The 27,543-nt window shown below is 36.3% G+C and overlaps 1 protein-coding gene across 4 annotated transcripts in view; it reads right to left on the bottom strand.

The window, feature by feature from the left end:
• Positions 1-27,543, bottom strand: part of LOC106090029 (uncharacterized) — a 176,420-nt gene that overhangs the window by 19,023 nt on the left and 129,854 nt on the right. For all 4 annotated transcript variants that reach the window (XM_013256071.2, XM_013256069.2, XM_013256068.2 and 1 more), the window contains one exon: positions 25,679-25,789. The gene's annotated coding sequence lies outside the window, so the exon portion shown is untranslated. The remainder of the gene's footprint in view (positions 1-25,678; positions 25,790-27,543) is intronic.

Below are 27,543 nucleotides of genomic sequence, written 5' to 3'. Positions count from 1 at the left end.
TGGCAGATATATCAAAACATGGACCGATATAGCCCATTTACAATCCCAACTGATCTACCGTAAAAAGAAGTATTTGTGCAAAATTTCAAGCGGCTAGCTTTACTCCTTCGAAAGTTGGCGTGGTTTCGATAGACAGACGGACGGGCGAAGCCACGGACGGACATGGCTAGATCGACTTAATATGTTAATTTAAAGCGGCTAGCTTTACGCGTTGGAGATCTATCGTGCAATCGACAAACAGACGGATATGGCTATATCTACTCAGAACGTCGAGACGATCAAGAATATAAATACTTTATGGGATCCTAGACGAATATTTCGAAGATTTACAAACAGAATGGCGAAATTAGTGTACCCCCATCCTATGTTGGAGGGTATAAAAAAATAGTCCTAAATTTGACCGATTAAACATAGTATTGGCTTTTAAAAATCTTTGCAAACAAGGTTTTAATTGCTTTAATTATTTTTGCATTGAAATACAATATTCTTTGTATCACGGCAAGTGATTGGTAAAGAAGGCTTACGCTGAACATATTTTTAATTGTACTAATTAAATTGTTATTTAATAGTTCAAATTGTGTATTGGCCAATGTTGTATTGTGTTTCCTTTGCCGCTTTTGTAACGTGAAATGAAGTGCGAATAAGTCAAATATATGTCTAGCGTCCATCACATACAAAGTTGCGCGAGAAGACAAGAAAAAATATCAAGAAAATTTGAAATGTGTGGTTTTTACCCCTACATAAAATTAATTTCTTTTATTATAGTTTAAAAGTAAAATAACTTTATTGTGAAAGATGCTGCATTGAAATAGAGCAATGCAGAAAAATGTCAGATGTTTACAAATAGAAAGAATAAATTCCAAACGCATCAATGATGGACATTGTAGAATGCAAACGTTGTATTTATAAATACATATTATCATTTTATTTTAATACTTTATTATTCACATATAGATTATATTGACTTGGGCGATGAGGATGAAAGATAACACATGTGGATCTAGTGGTATTGCACACAAAATGCTAAGATTGACATTTATTACGATTCATTTTATATATGTATTTATATAAATTATATTGTTTATAATACTCTTTATAGACGGTGTCGCCGACAACGAAGAGAGGCTCAAATATTTGTTATAAGAAACATATTAATTATTTATATTTATTAAAATATTAACAAAAATTGAAATAAATGGTTTATTGAGTTAAAGACCACTTTGTTTGGATTTTTGAGCTTATCATAAAATTGCAAAATTGTTAATCAATAACACAATTTCCTTTATAGGTCCAATTTCGGCAAATTTTTTTATTGAATGTTCAAATTTCTTAATTGAACATAGTTTTTCGTTTTTTCAGTGTATGTTATAATTAGATCGATACTAAAGGAGCCGTCATGCCACTCGATTCGTTCTCCAATTCAATGAAAACAGCTTAATGAATTGGCAAACGAATCGAATGACAACAAGTAAAAAGGCGTTAAGTTCTTTAACTTTGGACACCCACAACCTCGGGTATATATGTAAACCACTTTTCATCAAAATCCGGTGTAAATTGCATACCTTATGTCCCATATTATATCGAAATATGTTCCGATTTGGACCAAATACTAATCGGTACAAGTCATTGTTCAATTGTGTATAACAAAATATTGGTCTTTATAGAAGCTATAATTAAAAATAAACCGACCCGAACCATATGCGACACGGATGTTGAAAAGCCTAACACAACGAACTGTCCCAAATCTCGACGAAATCGGACAATAAATGCGTCTTTTATGGGCCCAAAACCTTAAATCGAGAGATCGGTCTATATGGAAGCTATATTCAAGATATCAAGATATAGTTCGATATAGCTCATACTCGAACTTAACCTGCTTATGGACAAAAAAAAAGGATCTGTGCAAAGTTTCAGCTCAATATCTTTATTTTTAAAGACTGTAGCGTGATTTCAACAGACAGACGGACGGATATGTCTAGATCGTTTTAGATTTTTACGCTGATCAAGAATATATATACTTTATAGGTTCGGAAATGGATATTTCGATGTGTTGCAAACGGAATGACAAAATGAATATACCCCCATCCTTCGGTGGTGGGTATAAAAAGAAAAAAATTTAGAGGTGTTATTATTTAATTAAAAAAGATCAAATTTTCAATTACATTTTACATTAAAAATTTTTTAAGTTACAATTAAAAACATGATTTAATCAATTAAGTTTTTAATTGAAAATTTCAATTACGATCGTTGTTGAAATAAAAGTTCAGATTCAATTAAAAAATGATTAAATCAATAAAATTTTTAATTGAAAAAATTTTTGTGACATTTTTTCTGTGTAGATGATGGTGACAAATTTCAACATAATCTGATGGTAGTTGTGATCTCTGACTTTATTACACAAAACACTGAAAATACGGATTAGTTAGATCAGATCGAGGGTGATACTATGTCTTTCTATGTCTATGTCTGTCTTTTTTCTAAAATTTACAAATATAGCTTTATTTGTAAACACTGCAGCAATATTACAGCCGAGAGGCAGAGAAACTGGCAGTTATACAGGTACACGAAAATTTGAAAATCGACAATAACTTTTCTGAACTTTCTACATGTTATTCACAATCTATTCTAGTTTACCTTCTTCAATGTTCAAGAAGTCAAGTATAAATATCGCTATACTTGGAGTCCTATTTTGGCTCTCTTGAAGATTAAGCAAGGCGATAGCTTATTCCACATTGCATAAATAGCTTGATTTGATAATATTCACTTAAAACTTTTTATCAAAGGATGAATTGTATCGTAGCCAAAGTAGCGGACAAATAAAAATACTATTTTTGCCAAGTTTTTCGTTTTTTAAACAGTATTTATTAGTGCAAGAAATTTTGTATTAATTCGAATCCAGTAATGATATCCTTACATCGTTTATCCCGAATAGAAGCCACTAACAAATGATCGAAAACTAGAAAATATTCAGTTGATACAACAACAGTATTTTTTTTTTTTTTTTTAATTTTTAACTTCTCGGTAACATACCTCCTATATAAGGGCCAATTCGAATTGAACTATTTTGTGTTTCACAGAAGTAATCCTATGGTGTTGTCCATCCATTTGAATTAATGAACTACCTAAGTGACATCATAAATGATAGGCAACAGTAACATTTAAGCTATGACATGCATTATCCACTTTCTACCTATCACCATAAGTAATGGAAATTTTCCATGAATCCCCTTAAGCAAAACTAGAATTGTAATAAGAACATATGTATGGCGTTAGTTGACAGTGTATTCCCATATTGAGGTCGATTTGCTAACATTCAATATTTCAAATATAAATAGAGCTACAACAATTTCCTTGTCTGTCAAACATACGGGTTTGTAGAGCAATTAAGTATATATTACTTTTCTATCTTATTAATATCAGGAAATGAATATTTTATAAATGAAGAATATAAGACGGAGTTTTTCCACTAAGTGAAACGCTTTGTTGGTGAATGAAATATGACAGATATATTCGCATTATATCTTTCGTATTATATACGATCGATAGATTATTATACATTATTGCAGAAGGCCGGGCTAATTAACAATACCTATGTCCATTAGACTGGATGATAGATATTGGAATAAATTCTTTTTATTGATGTATGTAGGTTGGTTGAGATTGCAATTAAATAGAGAAATCGTTACACTTTAGTTGAAGATCCCATTAAAATAGAGTTGTTGTAGTGCATACAAATCTTATACGATTTTAAATGAGAATATGGGTAGAGGAAAGAAGCAGAACACACGATTGCGGTATGGTCCAGGCGACAATAGCAAACCTTGAAGGAATGGAAGAGTATTCCCAACGGATACCTGAGACGACAGGTGCAAGGCACTTTAGGATATTTGGGTATTGGCATATGAAGATGTATTATGATCTCTTACATCTGCACATTTTTATATCCTACACCACTACTTTGACGCTAAGAAGGAGACGAGTTAGAGCTATTATTAAGTACACAGATCGGCTTAAAAGTACTTCCTGATTCGATGTCATATCTGTTGCCCGATTACCATTAAACATGTCGTTTTTTTGGCCCAATGACGAACGCTATTGATTGTGGATAAAATCATATAGCTATAGCTTCCAAATATATCTTTCATCCGATATGCACTATTATGGCTGCAGTAGCCACAATTTTCTTCCGACTTTTACAAAATGTTGCATCAGATTTTTGATTTGATGACTCAATTTGTCCATTACAAAATTTTTTATGCTTCCGCATTTGCTAATAGCGGTATACTCGGTGGTGTAGGGTATTACATAGTTGGCTCCGACTGACTTTTGCCTTTCCTTACTTGTTATACCCACCACCACAGGATGGGGGTATACTAATCTAGTCATTCCTCGAAATATTTATATTGGACCCCATAAAGTATATATATATTCTTGATCGTCTCAACATTATGAGTCGTAGTAGCCATGACTGTCCGTCTGTCGAAATCACGATAGCGGTCGAACGCGAAGAGCCAGAGGCTTCAAATTTTGCACAGATACTTTATATTGATGTAGGTCATTGTGGATTGCAAATGGGCCATATCGGTTCAGATTTGGATATAGCTCCCATATAAACCGATCTCCCGAATTGACTTCTTGAGCCCTTACAAGCCGCGATTTTTATTCGATTTGGCTGAAATTTTGCACATAATGTTCTGTTATGAGTTCCAAAAACTGTGCAAAGTACGGTCCATATCTCCCATATAAACCGGTCCATATCTCCCATATAAACCGATCGCCCGATTTGACTACTTGCGCCTATAGAGAGCTCAACTATCATACGATTTCGTTGTAGTTTTGATAGTGTTATTTGCTTGTCCACAAAGGTGTCGCACTGCGGCACTCCGTTTGGACTCGGCTATAAAAAGGGGCCCCTTATCACTGAGCTTAAAACGTCAATCATTGATATGTGAGAAATTTGCCCCTGTTTCTTAATGGAATGTTCATGGGTAAATTTGAATTGTGGAGATTTGGCCCGGCACAATTTAACTTGTTTTTTTATTGACATTCTTAGTCGATTTAGTCATGTCCGTCCGTCTGTCGATGTCATGAAAGCGGTTGAACAAATAGCGATATCCACTTGAAATTTTAAATCTTACTTCTTATTGATCTAATTCGTTTGGTATTCAAATGCGTTAAATCGGCTTTGATTTGGTTATAGCTCCCATATAGAGGATTCTATGATTTGTCATCTTGAGCCCCTATAAGCATCAATTTTTGTCTGAATTGGCTGAAAATTGATATGTGAAGTACGTTTATCCCTTTCAAAATACAAAAAAAAAAAATGCAAATTTTGCCCATGAACATTCCACTAAGGAACAGGGGCAAAATTCTCACATATCAATGAGTGCAGTCCGATTCAAGTTTAAGCTCAATGATAACATCTCAGCTATGACCATGCAAAATTTCATGAAGATATCTCTATTCGTTCCAAAATGGCAGACTTATATCCACTTATCTTTTTTCCATCCCACTGTGAGATGTTTGATAGAAGCAGTGAAAGTTAGCACCAAAACAAAAAAGTAAAATGATTTTATTTTTTATGCCCGACACATTAGGATAGGGGGCATATTCATTTAGTCATTCCCTTTGCAACATCCATTTCCGACCCTACAAAGTATATATATTTCTGATCGGCGTAAAATTCTATGACGATTTATCTATGACCCCATGCCTGTCCGTCCGTCTGTGTATCTGTCTGTTGTAATCAAGCTTCAGTCTTCAACAAGTAAAAGCGTGCTAAGTTCGGCCGGGCCGAATCTTATATACCCTCCACCATGGATCGCATTTGTCGAGTTGTTTTCCCGGCATCTCTTCTTAGGCAAAAAAGGATATAAGAAAGGAGTTGCTCTGCTATTAAAACGATATCAAGATATGGTCCGGTTCGGACCACAATTAAATTATATGTTGGAGACCTGTGTAAAATTTCAGCCAATTCGTATAAGAATTGCGCCCATTGGGGCTCACGAAGTAAAATAGAGAGAACGATTTATATGGGATCTGTATCGGGCTATAGACCGATTCAGACCATAATAAACACGTGGTCATGAGAGAATCCGTCGTACAAAATTTCAGGCATATCGGATAATAATTGCGACTTATAGGGGTCAAGAAGTCAAGATCCCAGATCGGTTTATATGGTAGCTATATCAGGTTATGAACCGATTTGAACCCTATTTGACACAGTTGTTGAAAGTAAAAATAAAATACGTCATGCAAAATTTCAGCCAAATCGGATAGGAATTGCGCCCTCTAGAAGCTCAAGAAGTCAAATCCCCAGATCTGTTTATATGACAGCTATATCAGGTTATGGACCGATTTCAACCATACTTGGCACAGTTGTTGGGTATCACAGCAAAACACGTCGTGCGAAATTCCATTCCAATCGGATAAGAATTGCGCCCTCTAGAGGCTCAAGAAGTCAAGACCCAAGATCGGTTTATATGGCAGCTATATCAGGTTATGGAGCGATTTGAACTATACTTGGCACAGTTGTTGGATATCATAGCAAAACACGTTGTGCAAAATTTCATTCCAATCGGATAAGAATTGCGCACTCTAGACGCTCAAGAAGTCAAGACCCAAGATCGGTTTATATGGCAGCTATGTCAGGTTACGAACCGATTTGAACCATACTTGGCACAATTGTTGGATATCATAGCAAAACACGTCGTGCAAAATTTCATTACAATCGGATAAGAATTGCGCACTCTAGAGGCTTAAGAAGTCAAGACCCAAGATCGGTTTATATGGCAGCTATATCAGGTTATGGACCGATTTAGACCATACTTGGCACAGTTGTTGGATATCATAACAAAACACGTCGTGCAAAATTTCATTCCAATCGGATAAGAATTGCGCACTCTAGAGGCTCAAGAAGTCAAGACCCAAGATCGGTTTATATGGCAGCTATATCAAAACATGGACCGATATGGCCCATTTACAATTCCAACCGACCTACACTAATAAGAAGTATTTGTGCAAAATTTCAAGCGGCTAGCTTTACTCCTTCGGAAGTTAGCGTGCTTTCGACAGACAGACGGACGGACGGACGGACGGACAGACGGACGGACATGGCTAGATCGACATAAAATTTCACGACGATCAACAATATATATACTTTATGGGGTCTCAGACGAATATTTCGAGTAGTTACAATCAGAATGACGAAATTAGTATACCCCCATCTTATGGTGGAGGCTATAAAAATTGAGATATTGAGCTGAATTTTAGCATAGATCCTATACGCAGGTTAAGCTTTTGATGGGCTTAATCAGACTATATTTGGATATAGCTGCCATATAGACCGATCTGCCGATAAAGGGTCTTAAGCCCATAAAAGGGTCATTTATTCTCCGATTTCGCTGATATTTGCAACATTGAGTTATTGTAAGACTCCCAACATCTGACCAGAATAGAGTCCACATCGGCCCATACTAAGATATAGCTTCCGTATAGACCGATCTGCCGGTATGGGGTCTTAAGACCACAAAAGGGTCATTTATTGTCCGATTTCGCTGAAATTTGAAACATTGAGTTATAGTAAGACTCCCAACATATGATCAGAACATAGTCCATACTAAGATATAGCTTCCATATAGACCGATCTGCCTATATAGGGCCTTAGACCCACAAAAGCAGCATTTATTATCCCTATTTTGGCGAAATTTAAAACAGTGAGTTGCATTAGACTCCCATCATCCGACCCGAATATGGTTCCGATCGGATTATATTGAGATATAGCTGCCGTATAGACGATCTGTCGATTATGGGATCTTTAGCCCACAAAAGTCGTGTTTTTTACCCGATTTCGCTGAAAATTAAAGCAGTGAGATGCATTAGGCCATAGAAATCAAAACCGAATATAGAAGAGATCGGACCATATTTCAATATAGCTGACATATAGGCTAATTTATATATTTAGGGTCTTAAGCCCACACAAGTCGCATTTATTACCCGATTTCGCGAAATTTTGAACAGTGAATTGCACTTGGTCTCCCTATATCCGAGCATAGTATGGGTCACATCCGTCCATATTTAGATATCGTTGCCATTTAGACTGATCTGACGACTTAGGGCCTTAAGCCATTAAAAAGCTCAAGTAGTATTATTGGATATCCCTTCACAGCTTTGCCAATTACGGTCCACATCAGACCGTATATAAACTTGGCTACTACATAGACCGTTCTTTCGATTTAAAGGCTTAATCTCATGAAAAGCGGATTTATTGCCCAATTTCGATGAAACTGTGACTTGTATAAGGCTTCCCGTAACCTGAATGAAATATGATTCCGAACAGGCTATTTTGAACATAACTATAAATATAATAGTGGTGTTAAAATAAAAAAATAGGAGTATGTATATATTCGGCACGATTGAACTTTATACGTTTTTGCTTGTTAATTTTGCATTCCTCTGGTACGCTTCGCTACCCCCTTAAAAAAATCCTTTAATATTTTTTTATTTGTTGGCCACTAATTAAGAAGCAAAATCGGGAGATAGGTTTATATGGGAGCTGTAACAAGCTGTTGATCGATTCAGACCATATTGGACACGTATGTTGAAGGTCATAAGAGAAGCCATTGTACAAAATTTCTGCCAAATGGGATGAGAATTGCGCCCTCTAGAGGCTCAATAAGTCAAAGATCCCAGATCGGTTTATATGTCAGCTATATCAGGTTATTTACCGATTTTCGTCATACATAGCACAGTTATTGGAATTCATAACAAAACACCACGTGCAAAATTTCTGCGAAATAGGATGAGAGTTGCGCCCTCTAGAGGCTCAATAAGTCAAAGATCCCATCGGTTTATATGGCAGCTATATTAAATCATGGACCGATTTAATCCATACTTAGCGCAGTTGTTGGAAGTTATACCAAAACACCACGAGCATTTTAGTCAAATTGGATAAAAATTGCGCCCTCTAGAGACTCAAGAAATCAAGACCCAAGATCGGCTTATATGGCAGCTAATCAAAACATGTACCGATTTGGCCCATTAACAATCCCAACCGACCTACACTAATAAAAAGTATTTGTGCAAAATTTCAAGCGGCTACCTTTACTCCTTCGAAAGTTAGCGTGCTTTCGACAGACAGACGGACGGACATGGATAGATCGACATAAAATGTTATGACGATCAAGAATATATATACTTTATGAGGTCTGAGACGCATATTTGAAGGTTTTACAAACAGAATGACGAAATTAGTATACCCCCATCCTATGGTGGAGGGTATAACAAGTAAAAGCGTGCTAAGTTCGGCAGGGCCGAATCTTGAGAACCCACCACCATGTATTCTGCTAAAAAATTATACAAAATAAATTTAGTTGAAATGCATAATTTTATTTTACATACCAAACTTCTGTCAAACCAGCAAAGCTTCTAGGCACCGAACAAGGATGATTGGGAAACTGGTTTACATGGCAGCCATATCAGGTTATAGACGGATTTGGTCCGTATTTGGCACAGTTGTTGAAAGTCATAACAAAGCTCATAACAATGCTCAATTTGTGGCTTGTACGAGATCTAGAAGTCGAAGCGGAATATCGGGAGTTATATGGGAGTTATACCAGGTTTTTAACCGATTTGAACCTTACTAAACACAGTTGTTGGAAGTCATAACAGAACATTATATGCAAAATTTCAGCCAAATTGGACAAAAATTGCGGCTTCTAGGGGTCAAATCGGGGGATGGGTTTATATGGGAGGTATATCAAGATCAGAACCGATATGGCCCATTTGCAATCCCCAACGACCTACATTAATATAAAGTGTTTGCTCAACGGCTAGCTTTACGCGTCGGACCTCTATCGTGATTTCGATAGACGGACGGACGGACGGACATGGCTAGATCGACTCAGAACGTCGAGACTATCAAGAATATATATAAAGGGTGATTTTTTTGAGGTTAGGATTTTCATGCATTAGTATTTGACAGATCACGTGGGATTTCAGACATGGTGTCAAAGAGAAAGATGCTCAGTATGCTTTGACATTTCATCATGAATAGACTTACTAACGAGCAACGCTTGCAAATCATTGAATTTTATTACCAAAATCAGTGTTCGGTTCGAAATGTGTTCATTCACCGTTCAGCGATGAGGCTCATTTCTGGTTGAATGGCTACGTAAATAAGCAAAATTGCCACATTTGGAGTGAAGAGCAACCAGAAGCCGTTCAAGAACTGCCCATGCATCCCGAAAAATGCACTGTTTGGTGTGGTTTGTACGCTGGTGGAATCATTGGACCGTATTTTTTCAAAGATGCTGTTGGACGCAACGTTACGGTGAATGAACACATTTCGAACCGAACACTGATTTTGGTAATAAAATTCAATGATTTGCAAGCGTTGCTCGTTAGTAAGTCTATTCATGATGAAATGTCAAAGCATACTGAGCATCTTTCTCTTTGACACCATGTCTGAAATCCCACGTGATCTGTCAAATACTAATGCATGAAAATCCTAACCTCAAAAAAATCACCCTTTACTTTATAGGGTCTTAGACGAATATTTCGAGGTGTTACAAACGCAATGACTATATTAGTATACCCCATCCTATGGTGGTGGTTGCCATACTGTACCTAAGAACCAAAATTCAGAGCTCTAGTTCAATTCATAAATAGAGTTCTTACGATGCGATTTTTTACTTTCTTTCTTCCAATTTTTTGAGTCGCCTTTTGGGGTTCACGTAGGGCACAAATTTACTATTTTGTACATTTTAGTATCTAAATGTACAAATATCACCAAACTGTCTACATCAGTAAGTTTTGGGCTGAACAGGCAAAAGTTATGTTATTATAGAAAATTCTAAAATTGGAAAAATATGTTCCAGCCACAAGGTCAATTAAGCCCGAATCTAAGATTTGTTCTCCGCCCTTTTATCTGCTGAAATTATCAATCATAGCATTCGAATGAATATCCGCCTGAAATTGTACATCATATCGGTATGACGATTTAACTTTACTTTAAACTATGCCACAATTTTAGTTAACTTAAACTTGTTTTTGTCCATCATGATGATCAATAATCTCCCCCACACCAACGAATGACATTATCTAATATTGTTACGTTTTAAAGTGGACTCATAATCTTATTACATTCCTCTAAAAAATGTTGGTATTGTATGGCGCTAAGCTGCATTCAATAGCGCAGTTCAGAGGCGAGCACAATGTGTTACACAAAATGCCAAAAAGCCAATCAAACAAAAGAAATTCAATCAAATTGCACCGAGATATCTTCGTGCCTCCAAGCATTGGCAATGCCTGCCACAGACAATAAAAAGACAAATATTTGCAAGAAAACAAAAATAAAATCATAAAGGCAATAAATTCCCATCATTACCGAATTGAACAATCCAAATTTTATGTCAAAGCAACAGTAGCAGAGGCAGCAGCATTACTTCTGCATCGTCATTTTGGGTGTAATAACATTTTCGTTTTAATTTTCTTTTTAAAATGTTTGCTACCCTTTTCTTTTGGCAAAATTTCTATTCATTTTTACACTCCAGCCAATTGTTATCACCTGACAAATTTGTGTTTAAAGCCAGGCTTTGAATGAAGCCAAATAATGCCAAAGCTTTGTTATTTGCGCCCAAGAAATAAGAAATGATGTTTACATTTTCCCTCGGCTTGGTCTTGAAAGAGATTTTTTTTAAATTGATTTTAATGGTTGATTCTACTGTGAAGCCACTTCCACCGGCAATAGTTAGCAACCGTATACAGGGTGCTGTTTTAGAGTGGCAGAACTTTACACTTTAAACATTGAACGTCTAGTATTGGCATTATTACAAAACCGATCGCTCTCTGAATTGTCCAACAGGTTATTTTACTCGCTTAGACGATTTTGGGTTTTCGTCAGATTGCTGGATAGTCGATAGATCGAATCCGAATGCTAAGACAGCATACGGTAGATATTGAAATTGAAAATTGTCTTATTGTTTTGCTCTTTAAATGAATTATCTGAAGCATATGGATCAATTTATACCCACCACCGTAGGTATATTCATTTAGTCATTCCGTTTGCAACACATCGAAATATCATTTTCCGACCCTACATATTTCGGATCGTCGAAAAATTCTAAGACGATTTAACGATGTCTGTGTGTCTATCCGTCCGTCTGTTGTATTCACTCTACAGCCTTCAAAAATTGAGCTGAAATTTGGCATAGATACATCTTTTTGATGCACGCTGGTTAAGTTCTTGAACGGGCCAAATCGGACAATATTTGGATACAGCTGCTTTACAGACCGATTTTCCGATGAGGGGTCTAATGGCCTTAAAAAGTTAATTTTTCATCTGATTTTGCTGAAATTTGAAACAGTGAGTAGTTTATGGCTTCCCGACAACTTACCCAAATATGGTTAACATTGGACTATATTTAGATATAGCTACCATATAGACCGATCTGTCGATAAAGGGTCTGAAGACCATAAAAGCTTTATTTATTACCCGATTTCGCTGAAATTTGCAACAGTGGCTTATTTTAAGCCTCCCGACATATGACTTAAAAATATCGTTCAGATCGGACTATATTTAGATATAGCTGTCATGTAGACCGATCTGCCGATAAGCGGTCTGAAGCCAATAAAAGCTTTATTCATTACCCGATTTCGCTGTTGGGAGGTTAAGATGTTGGGAGGCTAAGACCTCCCAACATCCCACCTAAATATGGTTGTGATCGGACTATATTTAGAAATAGCTGTCATATAGACCGATCTGCCGATAAGCGGTCTGAAGCCCATAAAAGCTTTATTTATTAACCGATGAAATTTGAAACAGTGAGTTTTTATGAGCCTCACGATATCCGACCTTAATATGGTTCATATCGGTTTATAATTAGATATATCTGTCGAAGAGACCAATATTTTGTTCTACAAAATTGAATAGTGACATATATATTAGACCACTCAATGTCCGTGCCGAATTTGGGTGCTTAAGTAATCCAATTTTCACCGGATTGTGACGAAAGGGGGTTTACATATATACCCGAGGTGGTGGGTATCCAAAGTTCGGCCCGGCCGAACTAAATGCCTTTTTACTTGTTTTTCCTGTCATTTGAAGGTCTTGTCATTCTTAAATACACCCAACTCGGTGTCGCCATTATTACCCCATAGCAGAAAAATGGGGGGGGGGGGGGGGGACTTTGTTGTTTCTTCCGTCCGCCCGCCCATCCATTTGGAAAAGTAGAAATCATGCAATCTTGTGTTGTGAATGGGGGAGCAATTGTTACATATTGTTGTTACCCTCTTTGCTGACGACGAATTTTTCCGATTTGCCGTAATTTCACTTTCTTTTTTTGTTATTTTCTCTTGTTTTTGTTATTTTCTCTTGTCGGTCTTTGCATTTAATTTGGGCGAAAAGAAGACATTATGTCTTCTGTCAACTATATTTACTGTGATGATTATTAAGTAAAAGATGATTGCATTTGTTGTATGTGATCATATTTGTAAATAAAAGTGAAACCAATCAAAATATTTTCTTGCTAAACGTTTGACATCACAGGGCTCTGTAAATGGTAATTCATTAGAGATTAGTATGAATCAAATAACAGTTTATTTCGCAACAAGGTAAGGTATAAGTAGTAATCTGGACAACTGACTTTTATCTACAATAATTCACCCATGAATCGGATTAAAAAATAATAATATAAACAAGTAAAGCGTGCTAAGATCGGCCGGGCCTAATCTTATATACCCTCCACCATAGATCGCGTTTGTCGAGTTCTTTTCCCGATATCTCTTTTTAGGCAAACAAAGGATAAAAGAAAAGAATTGCTATAGTATTGGAGCTATATCAAGTTATGGTCCGATTCGGATCATAGTAGAAGTCATTGTGTAAAATTTCAGACAATGTGATTAAGAATTGCGCCCTTTAGGGGCTCAAGAAGTGAAATAGGGAGATCGGTTTATATGGGAGCTGTATAAGGCTATGGACCGATTCGGACCATATTTGACACGTATGCTAAGGGTCATGAAAGAAGCCGTTGTACAAAATTTCAGGCAAATAGGATAATAATTACTCCCTCTGGAGGCTCGAGAAGTCAAGATCCCAGATCGGTTTATATGGAAGCTATATCAGGTTATGAATCGATTTGGACCATATTTGGCACAGTTGTTAGAAGCCATATCAAAACACGTCATGCGAAATTTCAGCCAAATCGGACTAGAATTGTGCTCTTTAGTGGCTCATGAAATCAAAATTCAAGATCGGTTTATATGGCGGCTATATCATGTTATGAGCCGATTTAAACCATACTTAGCACAGTTGTTGGAAGTCATAACATAACCCGTAGTATTGATTTGAACCATATTTAACACAGTTGTTAGAAGTCATAACAAAACACGTCATGCGAAATTTCAGCCAAATCGGATAGGAATTGCGCCCAAGAAGTCAAGATCCCAACCGACCTACACTTATAAGAGGTGTTTTTGCAAAATTTCAAGAGGCTAGCTTATCTGCTTCGAAAGTTAGCGTGCTCTCGACAGATGGACGGACAGACGAACCGACATGGTTGCATCGACTTAAAATGTCATGACGATCAAGAATACATATACTTTATGGGGCCTTAGACGATTATTTCGAGGAGTTACAAACAGAATGACGAAATTAGTCTACCCCCATCCTATGGTGGAGGGTATAAAAAGTATCACTTCGTACAATAACAATGTTCGTATTTAAAAAGCATATACAGTTAAAACAAAAAAAGGGAAAACTCTCCGCTAAAGGAAACTTTTCTTACTTGTAAAATCAGCACAAACAATGTATAACGAAAGTAAAATTTATGTAGATTTTACTAACTATTCACATGTGATAAGAAACACTTTTCCAAGATCTATGGGCTTTTGTTATTGTCATTGGAGGCGTTTGCTCGCGTGCCACATCCCATAACGAACACAAAGGGGCGACCATTTTATTTCTTTAGTAAGTTAGAAAGTGACATTGGGTGGGAATATTTTTGGTTTGGTGCCATCAGATTACACACACCACCATATAAAGACCCCGTATTTGTTGGTAGTACATTTTGCATAAATCCATTGCGAAGCGTGTAGAGTATGTACAACGCGTATAAGAGTACGAATTGATGATCTTATTTCTACATGAACATTAAAAACTAACTAATTATACTATTTTTGCCATACAGATGGCAAGTGGCAAACATCAGCAGTACAATTGTGGTGCCGCCAGAATTGCAGTTGCAATTGTAGTCAGCCTTATGCTTTAATTAAATGAAATATGTGGCACTTGAGGTACTGCGAGTATTTGAACAAATGCTTATTCAAAGTATTCTTTGCAATTACATTCATTGTTCACGTCCGTCTCATATTTACATGTTGACTTATAAATCAAACAGAGAATATACACACCTATCTTTAAAAGAAAAAAAATTTTAACATTTGAAAATGCAAAAAAAGTAGAAACTTAAATACCACATAAACTTGGTAAATATGATTTTTTGTTCATAACCAGACATTAAAAAACCTATACAATATGATATTCGCTAAGGTTTGGTACAACGATCGCTTTTCGCTGGCGAAATCTTATTTTTAAAAAGGAATTCGTAAATGAAAATGTTAAAATTTTAAAAGAATTTTAATTTTCTGTAAGGAAATTTGTCTGCAATACAAGTCAAAAAATTGCTAGGAAAAGTGAACAAAGTACCGACCATATAGCTACACGCATGACTAGATTTTCTGTACTGTCTATTATTTTGTGGGTGAGTAGCTTCTTTTGAGAATTTTGATTGTGGCCCAGATATCAAACCCCGTCGTTGACTCTATCTGCGAGCCGTCTGTGAAGATTTATCATCTAAAACTCTTTGTTGGAAATGTTCAACCCGAAAATCTTGTTATAAAGCTGCATAATTTTTCTAGCCATCTCAGAGTGTCATATAAAATATTTTTAGCAGCATCACCTAACAACGAATATAGCCAAGTTAATGGACTCTGAGAACATGTCTTGGCATAGGCGGAGCGATGAGGACCACGCCCACTAGGGCACTGGATACTATTCTAGATATCCGACCCATTAACATACAAATTAAGTGTGAGGCAGCCACTGCGGCTATGAGTCTTTAGGCGAAGGGAGAATGGATTGAGGATGGGAGCAGCTCATACCATCGCGGTATAATCGGGGCGACGATAGGAATCCTGGAAGGAAGGGAAGGGGTTTCCCATCGGATAACTGAGACGACACTTGAGGTCGAGTGCGCGGCACTGCTGCCAGCGGCACAGTCTTGGATAGACGGAACCCTACTATTGCCATCTGGAAGATCATGTTACATGGATGGATCAAAGCTTGAGAACAGAGTGGGCCTGAGAAGCCAGGGACTGAGATCTATTTTAGACTGCCTGACCATAATACTGTACTGTAGTCGGAGATCTGGGCGATCACGGGATGCGTGAGGTGGTGTGGTACTAACGCGAGGACGTCGAATGTAAGCATCTATTACGGACAGTAATATGGTCATAAAACAATAACAACCAGAAGGGTAAGGCCACGAATAGTATTTTTTTTAACTTTGAAAGTCACGTAATTATTACGGACATCAGGTCAATATTAAGGATACCAAAGTCAACTGTCGACAAATCGATTAGTCGACTTTTTGTGTAAAGAAGTCAAATTCGAATTTCAATGATTTAAAAGTCGAATAATCGATTTTGAAGTCAAAAAACAAGGTGCACAGAAAGGAAAGCGCACAGAGATACAAGTTTTGATTAGCTTATGTTGCTAGGTAAGAATTGTTTCCAATTTTTCTAAGATGCATTTGGGTACTTAATTCTCAAATGCTACGATTTATTGCTCTTTGGTTTATTCTTGTTGCCATAAATATATTTTTTGAATTGAATAGTTATTTAAACGTTATTTAAATGGAAGACAAAGTTTGGTAATATCATTACATGATTAAAATCAATTGGATGAACTTCGGCAGCAGTATTCAGATGGGGTCCAAAGCAAAATTTTAGGAATTCCGTCTTTATAAGTGTAGAATACAGTTTTACAGTTTAATATTTAATGGAAGCAAAATTTTGACACAAATGTATTTTTTATTTATTAAGCTTCCGATTTTGCTGAAATTTACAAAAATTTGTTATAATTTACTCATCCCAGTCCATATATGGAACGATCTCCAGATTAAACATCTGAAGCCTATAAAATGCGAATATGGTCCATATGGGTCCAATCTTAGGTGCAGGTCCCAATTTAACATACCCACAATTTTCAGTATTTATTCTCTGAAGCCCGCATTTTTGTTCCAATTTGTCTAAAATTTGACAAACATCATCTTCTCGGAATAGAAAAAGTATATTCCAATCAATGGACGAATCGAACAAGTAGCTCCCATATAAGAGTAAATTTTACAAATAGAGATCTTTGCGCGAAGTCTAGATGGAATTTAGAAATTGTTTTCACGTGTTTTCATGGTGACGATAACAAAATTTAGAAAAGTCAAAATTTTTCTAAAATAATAATAATGGCGGATACATAAAATCGGATGGAATAGAGCTAATGGCGTGTCTCTTTTGGGGTTTTATAGAGGAATTGATAGAGAATAAAAGTTCGTTACTCATATATGCAATAAAATGTGATGTGAACTTAGGGCATCACCAAGATCTCTCCATCAAGCTCTATCGTTGGCCAAAGCCTTTGCATGATTCCACGATATATGGGATGATTCCAAGTCTCTCTTCCTACAGCGTATCCATGTGTTTTCGGGCGTTCCCTCCCTCGCTGTCCTTGCAGGTTCAAGTCTAGGACATTTCTTGCTATATCATCGCACAGTCAGCGTAGGATATCACCCATGCAAGTCCATTTTCTCTTCCGGATTTCTACATCTACGGGGGAATTGTTGGTTCTTATTTGCAATTCTCCATTTGAAATGTGATGTTCTACTTAGGTTTTAACATTCAGAGTAACACTAGTTGAGAGTCGGCAACGATATATAGACCATTTCAAACTTTAATTCGAATAAAAAGAATGGAAAGTAAACGGGAATGTGGTAACATTGTTTTAAACCACTTTCTTTCTACAAGAATCGAAATCATTTTCTTAATTCTTAACGACCATTTTAGCAATGAAAAGTAGATTTGAATGACTTTCATATAAAATCCCACCTGTTGTTAAAAGTAGTAGGCTTATCTCCATAAATGTATTTTTTCAACATAGAAACCATCAAATGCAATAAGAAATATCACTCCCAAGAATTTTTGGAAAATTTATGTTTGAATTTTGGAGGCATAAAAAATTACGATTTTTTACAAACCAATTTTCCCCCAAAATATATCCTTATATGATGGAAACATTTCTTTTATTTAACCAGTTTCATTCGTCCAGTCCATTTCGAACTGCATTAGGATACCTCTTGTCTAACTTGAATTAAAATTTGTCTAAAAACGCCGGGGATACTTCTAACATTTCTATGAGTACAGTCTAATCAAAGTTTTTGACTCATTGATAAGGAACCTCTTGTTACAGCCGAGTTTATACTCGGACTATAGCTTAAGATAGCTCCCATAGAGCTTATCGTGCATTAGATTGCTTTTAAACTAGGAGTAATATATATCTTATTTTGTCTAAACATGGTCCCCAAAGATCCACATTTCAACCACACAACTAATATGCAGGAAATACTTTAGAAACAAGTAAGAGCGTGCAAGTTCGGCCGGACCGAATCTTATATACCCTCCACCATGGATCCTATTTGTCGAGTTCTGCTTATAATGAATAAGAACTGTTATGCTATTGGAGCTATATCAAGTTATAGTCCGATTCGGACTATAAATGAATTGAATGCTGAATTTTGTGGAAGTCATTGTGTAATATTTCAGATTTGGCCCATTTGCAATCCCAACCGACCTACACTTATAAAAAGTATTTGTGTACAATTTCAAGCGGCTAGCTTTACTCCTTCGAAAGTTAGCTTGCTTTCGACAGACAGACGGGGGGACAGACATGGCTAGATCGACTTAAAATGTCATGACTATCAAGAATATATATACTTTATATGTTGTCTTAGACGCATATTTAGAGGTGTTACAAACAGAATATTATACCCTCCACCCGCATCCTATGGTGGAGAGTATAATATGAAATGGTAGCGGAAACCAAACCAACCATGCCGATAAGTTATGCTAATGGCAATTGGAGAACTTAAAATTCTTCATAAAAAATTAAAAGTTGTTTTTCTCGAAAAAGTACTAAATGACACGTGCGGGTACCATGCTACTTTCGATGTCTAAAAAGTATCAAAAACAAGTAACAAAGTATTAAAATTATCATCCCTGATTTAGGATATCATGTAACAATGTTGATATTGACATGTTGGCTTTACACTTCTATTATACTATCCTCATGGGAATACACTCGGTATACGAAAAAAGCCACGATACAAATCTTCCTTTTGGAATATAAATAGAGACCACGTACTATGATGGAACTCGGTGTGGTATGGGTTGAGGGTCGTTTATTCACCTTAAAAGCACAGCGCACCATGTGTGCAGGGGCAATTGTACCACATATCGCTTTGTATGCCTTTCAATTGGGGTTTGTGGAGAAAACACTTAGGGAGGTATATACAATATTTTGCCTTTTGTTTCGTCCTTGCATTTAACCCTCCTTCCCCACTTACTCAAGCTGGTTTTGCTTATTTCTTGGTAATTACTCGTTCGTTGTTGTGAGGTCGTCCTTTGTAGCATAAGGAGAACATTTTCCAATGTGTTTTTCATATGGTTTTTCATTTAATTATTAAACAGCGGTTGGGGCTTGAGAGTGCTCTTGCCCCACTTTTACATTTTATATGAATTCATTTGGTTTTGGTTTTCTGTTTATTTGCCTCACTGGTGTTTTCCTTTGGCTAATTGATGCTGCCTTTTTTGTGTTTGGACGATCTATGAGGCCTGACAAAATGCATCTGGTGCTGGCGGTTTGGATAGTTAGCTCAGCCTAAGTTTGGATGACTGTGGACTTAGTGGGTACACATCGGCACGTACGTCCATGCCTTTGTAAGTGGCTAATGGTTAATGGCTGTTACATTTTCCATTTCTATGAACGAATATTTAGTGCTATAGCGATAAGTGGGCGACTACCAAAAGTTATTGTCCGCCTTATGCCCGGCCTGCCTGCCTGCTACTCCGCCTGTCTTTTTAGTATTTCTGCAAATGTTTCTATGTTTCTGTTTGTTTCGTTTTATTTTACTTTTAGAGCGTTTGGTTGCAACTTTTTCATGCCTTTTGGATTAGTTTTCAGAGTATGTCACGATGCTTACTTTTTATGTACGTGCTTTTGTTACTAGTTTTATTTTTTCGTTGTGGTTTTAGGCCGTTTTTGTAGGTGCCTAGCGTTCTGTGGCCTTGTGATGCGTTTTTCTAAATTGTGCATTTAAATTTCACATATACAATACTACAATTGCATTATATATTCTATGGTTTTTGTATATTTTTACATGACAGACAAAACAATCTTCATTTAGACCAGGTTAATAAAAACATGTTACAAGCAGAGACGATACTTTCTTATATTAATGGAACAAGTAAAAGCGTGCTACGTTCGGCCGGGCCGAATCTTACATTTCCTCCATCATGGATCGCATTTATCAAGTTATAGGCAAACAAAGAATAAATAGTGTGCAAAATTTCAACAAAATCGGATTAGAATTGCGCCCTAGGCGGACTGAAGAAGTAATATGGAGTGATCGGTTTGCATGGGAGTTCTATCAGGTAATAGACCGATTGGCACGTATATTGTAATCCCAATCGATCTACGCTAATAGGAAGTATTTGTGCAACATTTCAAGCGTCTAGTTTTACTCCTTCGAAAGAAAGCGTGTTTTCTATAGACAGACAGACGGAAGGACATGGCTAGATCGACTTAAAAAGACGATCAAGAATATATATAATATATACTGTATGGAGTCTTAGATCAATATTTCGATGTATTACAAACGGAATAGCGAAGTTAGTATAACCCCATACTTCTTTAATGATAAGGGGACTACTTTTTGTAGTCGAGTGTGAACGGCGGATAGTACAGCGAAACCAAAATTTAGAGAAATTTCATAAAACTTAAATACTCACAAACACAACTACAATACGAATCTAGTTGTTTAGATTCCTGCTAATTAAAATTTTCAATAGGTTTGCATGTTTCGGAAAAATGTTGCAAAAAATTTTTTTTCCCCAACTTTAAAGATTCGAGCCAAATATGAAGAACTTTATTTTAAGTTGCCCATTTTTTGCAAGTTAGGAAACTGACTTTGGGATAAAGTCTACGTTGTGCCTTCGTCTTAAATGTTTAAACTCTAAAAGTAAGGATGTTAAGTTAATAGCTGGATTTTTGTAAAAAATAAAAAATTCAAAGGAATGTATAAAATGGGAATGAGTCAGCGATCTAAATTTGAATTGGAAGTCTGTGTCCGTTAATATTTAGGCATTCGCTTGAAAAACAGCCACTTAAAAACAAAATTACCTTTTTTAAGGTTTAAGTACATATAAAACGACTATGGTTTTAAGTTTAAGCTTAATGATAGGAGACCTCCTTCTTATGGCCGAGTCCGAACGGCGGGCCACAGTGCCACTCCTTTTTGGGGAGAATAACAATTTTTTTCTGATGTTCCCGCCAGGATAAGAACTCAGGCGTCCAGTGTCATAGGCTGATATGCTAACTTCTGCACTATGGCTGTCCCAAAAATTCCATTATAGGATAGAAAGTGATGAAAAAATGGATTTATTTTATTGTATATATATTTTTTTTTTAAATTTTGTGATACACAGTTTTAAAATTAAGGGTATACTGCAGGAAGAAATTATTGGACGTTTTAAATCCATCCATTAGTTTTAAAGCCATAGCGGTTCGAAAATTATTTTGTTAAAGAGTAAGAATCATGACAGTACTGCAGCCCTGAATTACACGGATCATAAATCATGCTATTTATTTTAGGTTTTACATGTACTAAAACATAATAATCGATAAAAATGAGCTCTTTTTCTTAGTGGCTTTTTACATATAACAAGTAAAAGCGTGCTAAGTTCGGACGGGCCAAATTTTATATACTAGTTCTTTGCCCGATATCTCTTTATAGGCAAACGAAAGATAATAGACATAATCGACATAGCATTTTATGAAAAATGTGGTTGGGGGGAAGGTCCGCCCCCCTTCGGATATCAAACAAAGATTTTCAACGAAGGATCCAAACTCTACATACTGTGAAAATTTCATGAAGATTGGTTCAGCCGTTATTAACATACATTATCGAAATAAAATAAAACTAAAATTATTTTCAATGGTTAATTAATTTGGTTCATTAGGGGATGGAATATTATTAGATAACGATATTGGTATTAAAACAATAACGGTATGGTATTAAAACCAATAACACTACGGTATTTAAACTAATACCAGTAGTGTGATTCTTAAAATTTTTTCTTTATCGAACCAACATCGCTAATAAATGAAAAAATCAATTGAATCAACGATTATGTTATTCTGTAATCAAAGGTTACCGATTATACATCTCGGTGAAAATTAACGACGAATATTGATAAAAAGATGAAATGTCATTAAATTTATTTTCATTTTCACTATGAAGTCGGTGTAAATATGAGCAATATTTTAAACAGTTTTTTCTTTGTCTGTTTGGGCTCTTTTATTTTGATCTTTAAAATCTTTTCGTGATTTTTCGAACATCTTTCAGCTCGAGATCATATTCAATGCTTTCTATTCAAAGAATAGCATAGCTCGAGATCATATTTAATTCTTTCTATTTCTAAAGAATACGTTAGCAAAGAACTTATAAAAGTTGAGCAAGTGTGTGCTGTTATGTAAGGCAGCTTCATCAATTTGACAAAGGTGCTGATGAAGTTACATGTCGTAACAGAAATTATGATACACTAGCCAGCCAAAGTGTTTTGAATAACAACACACACTTGCTCAACTTTTATAAGTTCGATGCTATGTTATTCTTTTAATAGAAAGCATTGAATATATGTTTGAAAAATCACGGCAAAATTTTTGATTCTTAATAAATGTTTTATTATTCAGAAAGAAAAATTCGATGCCCTAGAACAACTCCAATGCTGTACTCTGCCCTAATAACGTGTCTAGGGCATCGCACTTCCTGAATAAGTTTGTCTCGCCCTGCGTCCAGTGCTATGCAACCTGTCGTTTATAACCAGTCTAGGGCTTCCATCAGCAATCCGAAGTCATGGTTCGTCAACCCCGAGGTAAGCAACATCCTGTTTCGCGAAATACTCGGCCACAAGGCATTTGCCACACTGCGGCCTAGAGCTCCAGACCACGTCTCACTAGCGCGGCCATCGTAGAAGACGTCACCTCTAACAAGAAACGCGCGCAGGGGAAGACTCATTGATTCCATAGCATGTTCTGCGTCTAACAGCGTTCCCACAAAAATGTCCTTATCTCTTTTGAATTATTTTTTAAAAACAAATTTGTTGAGTAACGTACCAACTCAGTTGAGTGTTGTACGAGCTAGTGCACGAACGGTTTTGGATTTGCGGGGTTGCGTTGGTGATATACAGACACATTTAAGTTTAAAATTTTTTTAAGTGAAATATGGATTTTATATTAATGTTGCCTCCCAGGCGAAGTTTCGAATTAGAGGAATAACAAGTAAAAGCGTGCTAAGTTCGGCCGGGCCGTATCTTATATACCCTCCACCATGGACCGCATTTGTCGGGTTATTTTCCCGGCATCCCTTCTTAGGCAAAAAAGGATATAAGAAAAGATTTGCTCTGCTATTAGAGCGATATCATGATAAGGTCCGGTTTGGACCACAATTAAATTATATGTTGGAGACCTGTGAAAAATGTTAGCCAATTCGAATAAGAATTGCACCCTTTGGGGGCTCAAGAAGTTAAATAGAGAGATCGATTTATATGGGAGCTGTATCGGGTTAAAGACCGATTTAGACCATAATAAACACGTATGTTAATGGTCATGAGAGAATCCGTCGTACAAAATTTCAGGCAAATCGGATAATAATTGCGACCTCTAGAGGCTCAAGAAGTCAAGATCCCAGATCGGTTTATATGGCAGCTATATCAGGTTATGAACCGACTTGTACTTTATTTGACATAGTTGTTGAAAGTAACAATAAAAAACGTCTTGCGAAATTTCAGCCAAATCGGATAGAAATTGAGCCCTCTAGAAACTCAAGAAGTCAAGTCCCCAGATCTGTTTATATGACAGCTATGTCAGGTTATGAACCGATTTGAACCATACTTGGCACAGTTCTTGAATATCATAACAAAATACTGCGTGCAAAAATTCATTCAAATCGGATAAGAATTGCGCCTTCTAGAGGCTCAAGAAGTCAAGACCCAAGATCGATTTATATGACAGCTATATCAGGTTATGGACCGATTTGAACCACTCTTGGCAAAATTGTTGGATATCATAACATATCACGTCGTACAAAATTTAATTCCCATCGGATAAGAATCGCGCACTCTAGAGGCTCAAGAAGTCAAGACCCAAGATCGGTTTATATGGCAGCTATATCAAAACATAGACCGATGTGGCCTATTTACAATACCAATCGACTTACACTAATAAGAAGTATTTGTGCAAAATTTCAAGCGGCTAGCTTTACTCCTTCGGAAGTTAGCGTGCTTTCGACAGACAGACGGACGGAAGGACAGACGGACGGACATGGCTAGATCGACATAAAATGTCGCGACGATCAAGAATATACAATATATACTTTATGGGGTCTCAGACGAATATTTCGAGTAGTTACAAACAGAATGACGAAATTAGTATACCCCCCATCTTATGATGGAGGGTATAAAAACTATTTTTAGTATTCTAGGTTTAAACGTCTTTATTTTTTATTTTTCCCCAATTTCATTTAAATTGAAGTGCAATAAAGTATATATGAGACCCTTTCATATTCATTGCGAATATGGTTCCATTCTATTTTCGAGGCCACTATTTTTGTAAATAGCTCTATGGTGATGAAGACCACCGTGGTGCAGAGTTTACCGATGAACGTCTGCTTTCGAATCCTGGCATGAGCATCAGCACAATTTTCAGCCGTGGTTATCCATTCCTAATACTGACGATATTTGTGAGGTACTGTGCTATGCATGTAAGCTATGTTAAACTTCTCCCCAAAGACTTACCGATGATTTTCGGTTGTTACCGACACTTCATACCGAAAAATTTCGGTAAAATTTCAATACTTAATAGCACTTACCGATAAATCTTATTACCTTCCGACAAATATTGTTAATTCTGTCGGTAAAGAGTTAGAGAATCGAACTACAATTCGATGATAAGCCCATTACCAATCGGTGCTAATAATTTTATTTTTCCATGCGGTATTGCTTTGTTACCATACGGAGTTGGTTTACTGTCAATATCGTAAGGTACTGAAATGAGCACGTTTGTTATCAATTTTTCTCCGGATGTACGGTCTGCAACCGGACAATTTCCGATTGTATAAATTATTTCAAGACCGAATAAATGTAGCGCAAAACGCGTCAATTATATTTTTTTTCAGAGTGGAGTTTTACGGGCTCCCAAAACTAATTCTATTGTAGTAAAAGGCTTAAAATATTCCTGCCTGTATGGACATGCATTTATGTTTTGTTGTACGTCATCAATGATTTAATTTCTTACCTGTGTGTAAATATATAAACGTCGCCTGTGTCCCCTTTAAATATCTGGAATTTTCACGTTTTTCTTTTCAAGTTTATGGACTAGTCTAGCTATTAAGTTGTTGTCATTGATCTGAAAATAAACGAAAAACAAAAGTTTTTTTTTTAGTTTTAAGCAATATACTCCAATGAGCAATAACATTATGTGAATAGTGTTGTTCAAGTGATTTAACACACCGTCTAATAAACATAAAAAACAACGCAAAATGTTTTTTTTATTGTTATAATTTGTGTTGTTGTTGTTGTTGTTGCTCGTGTTATGATAGGTTTGTAACATGAGAAAATAATTAAAATGAATTTTATTTTATAAACATGTCTGACGGAGCACAATATACAAACATACGAGTACACAAAATACTTATATGTGAATACATTAGAGTGCCAAACTTTTTGTTTTGTAAGATGAAGGAAAAAAAGGCCGAAGAAGATAATTTTTTAAAAAGAACAAAAACAAGTAAAGAAACTAAAATTTCAGATAAATTGAAGAACAACAAGTAAAAAGGCATTACGTACGGCCGGGCCGAACTTTGGATACCCACCACCTCGGGTATATATGTAAACCCCCTTTCGTCACCATCCGGTGAAAATTAGATAACATAAGCACCCAAATTCGGCACGGATATTGAGTGGTCTAATATATGTATAAGTCACTGTTCAATTTTGTAGAACAAAATATTGGTCTTTTTGGCAGCTATATCCAAACATAAACCAATCGGAATCATATTAAGGTCGGATATAGGGAGGCTCAAAAAACTCACCGTTTCCAATTTCCGCGAAATCGGGTAATAAATAAAGCTTTTATGGGTTTCAGACCCCTTATCGGTATATCGGTCTATAAGACAGCTATATCTAAATTTATTCCGATCAAAACCATATTTGGATCCTATGTTGGAAGGCCTAAAACTACCTACTCAAATTTCAGGGAAATCGGTTAAAAAATAAAGCTTTTATGGGCTTCAGACCCTTTATCAGGAGATCGTTGTATGTGGCAGCTATATCTAAATATAGTCTGATCTGAACCATATTTGGGTCAGATGTCGAGAGGCGTAAACTACTCACTGCTTCAAATTTCAGCGAAATCGGATAAAAAGCTTTAACGGGAGATCGGTGTATATGGCAGCTATATCTTAATATAGTCCGATCTGAACCATATTAAGGTCAGATATGGGCTTCTTACCCTTTATCAGGAGATCGGTGTATATGGCAGCTATATCTAAATATTGTCCGATCTGAACCATATTTGGGTCAGATGTCGAGAGGCCTAAAACTACTCACTGCTTCAATTTTCAGCGAAATCGGATAAAAGTTAACGCTTTTATGGGCTTAAGACGCTTTATCGGGAGATCGGTGTATATGGCAGCTATATCTAAATATAGTCCGATCTGAACCATATTTAGGTCAGATGTCGGGAGGCTTAAATTAACCCACTTTTTCAAATTTCAGCGAAATCGGTTAAAAAATTAACTGCCCTCTATCGGCAGATCGGTCTATATGGCAGCTATATCTAAATATATTTCGATCTGAATCATATTTGAAGGCTTAAAATAACCCATTTATAACCCAAATAAAGCATTTATGGGTATTAGACCTTTTATCGGCAGATCGGTCTATATAGCAGCTATATCCAAATATGGTCCGATTTGGTCCGTTCAAGAACTTAACCAGCGTGCATCAAAAAGACGTATCTGTGCCAAGTTTCAGCTCAATATCTCAATTTTTGAAGGCTGTAGAGTGATTACAACAAAGAGACGGATAGACATCGTTAAATAGCTTTAGAATTTTACGAGGATCCGAAATATATATATTTTGCAGGGTTGGAAGTTGATA

Source organism: Stomoxys calcitrans, chromosome 4, assembly GCF_963082655.1.
Source record: "Stomoxys calcitrans chromosome 4, idStoCalc2.1, whole genome shotgun sequence".
NCBI lineage: Eukaryota > Metazoa > Arthropoda > Insecta > Diptera > Muscidae > Stomoxys > Stomoxys calcitrans.
The sequence above is the reverse complement of the archived record's forward strand: the minus strand, read 5'-3'. Positions and strand labels throughout refer to the sequence as shown.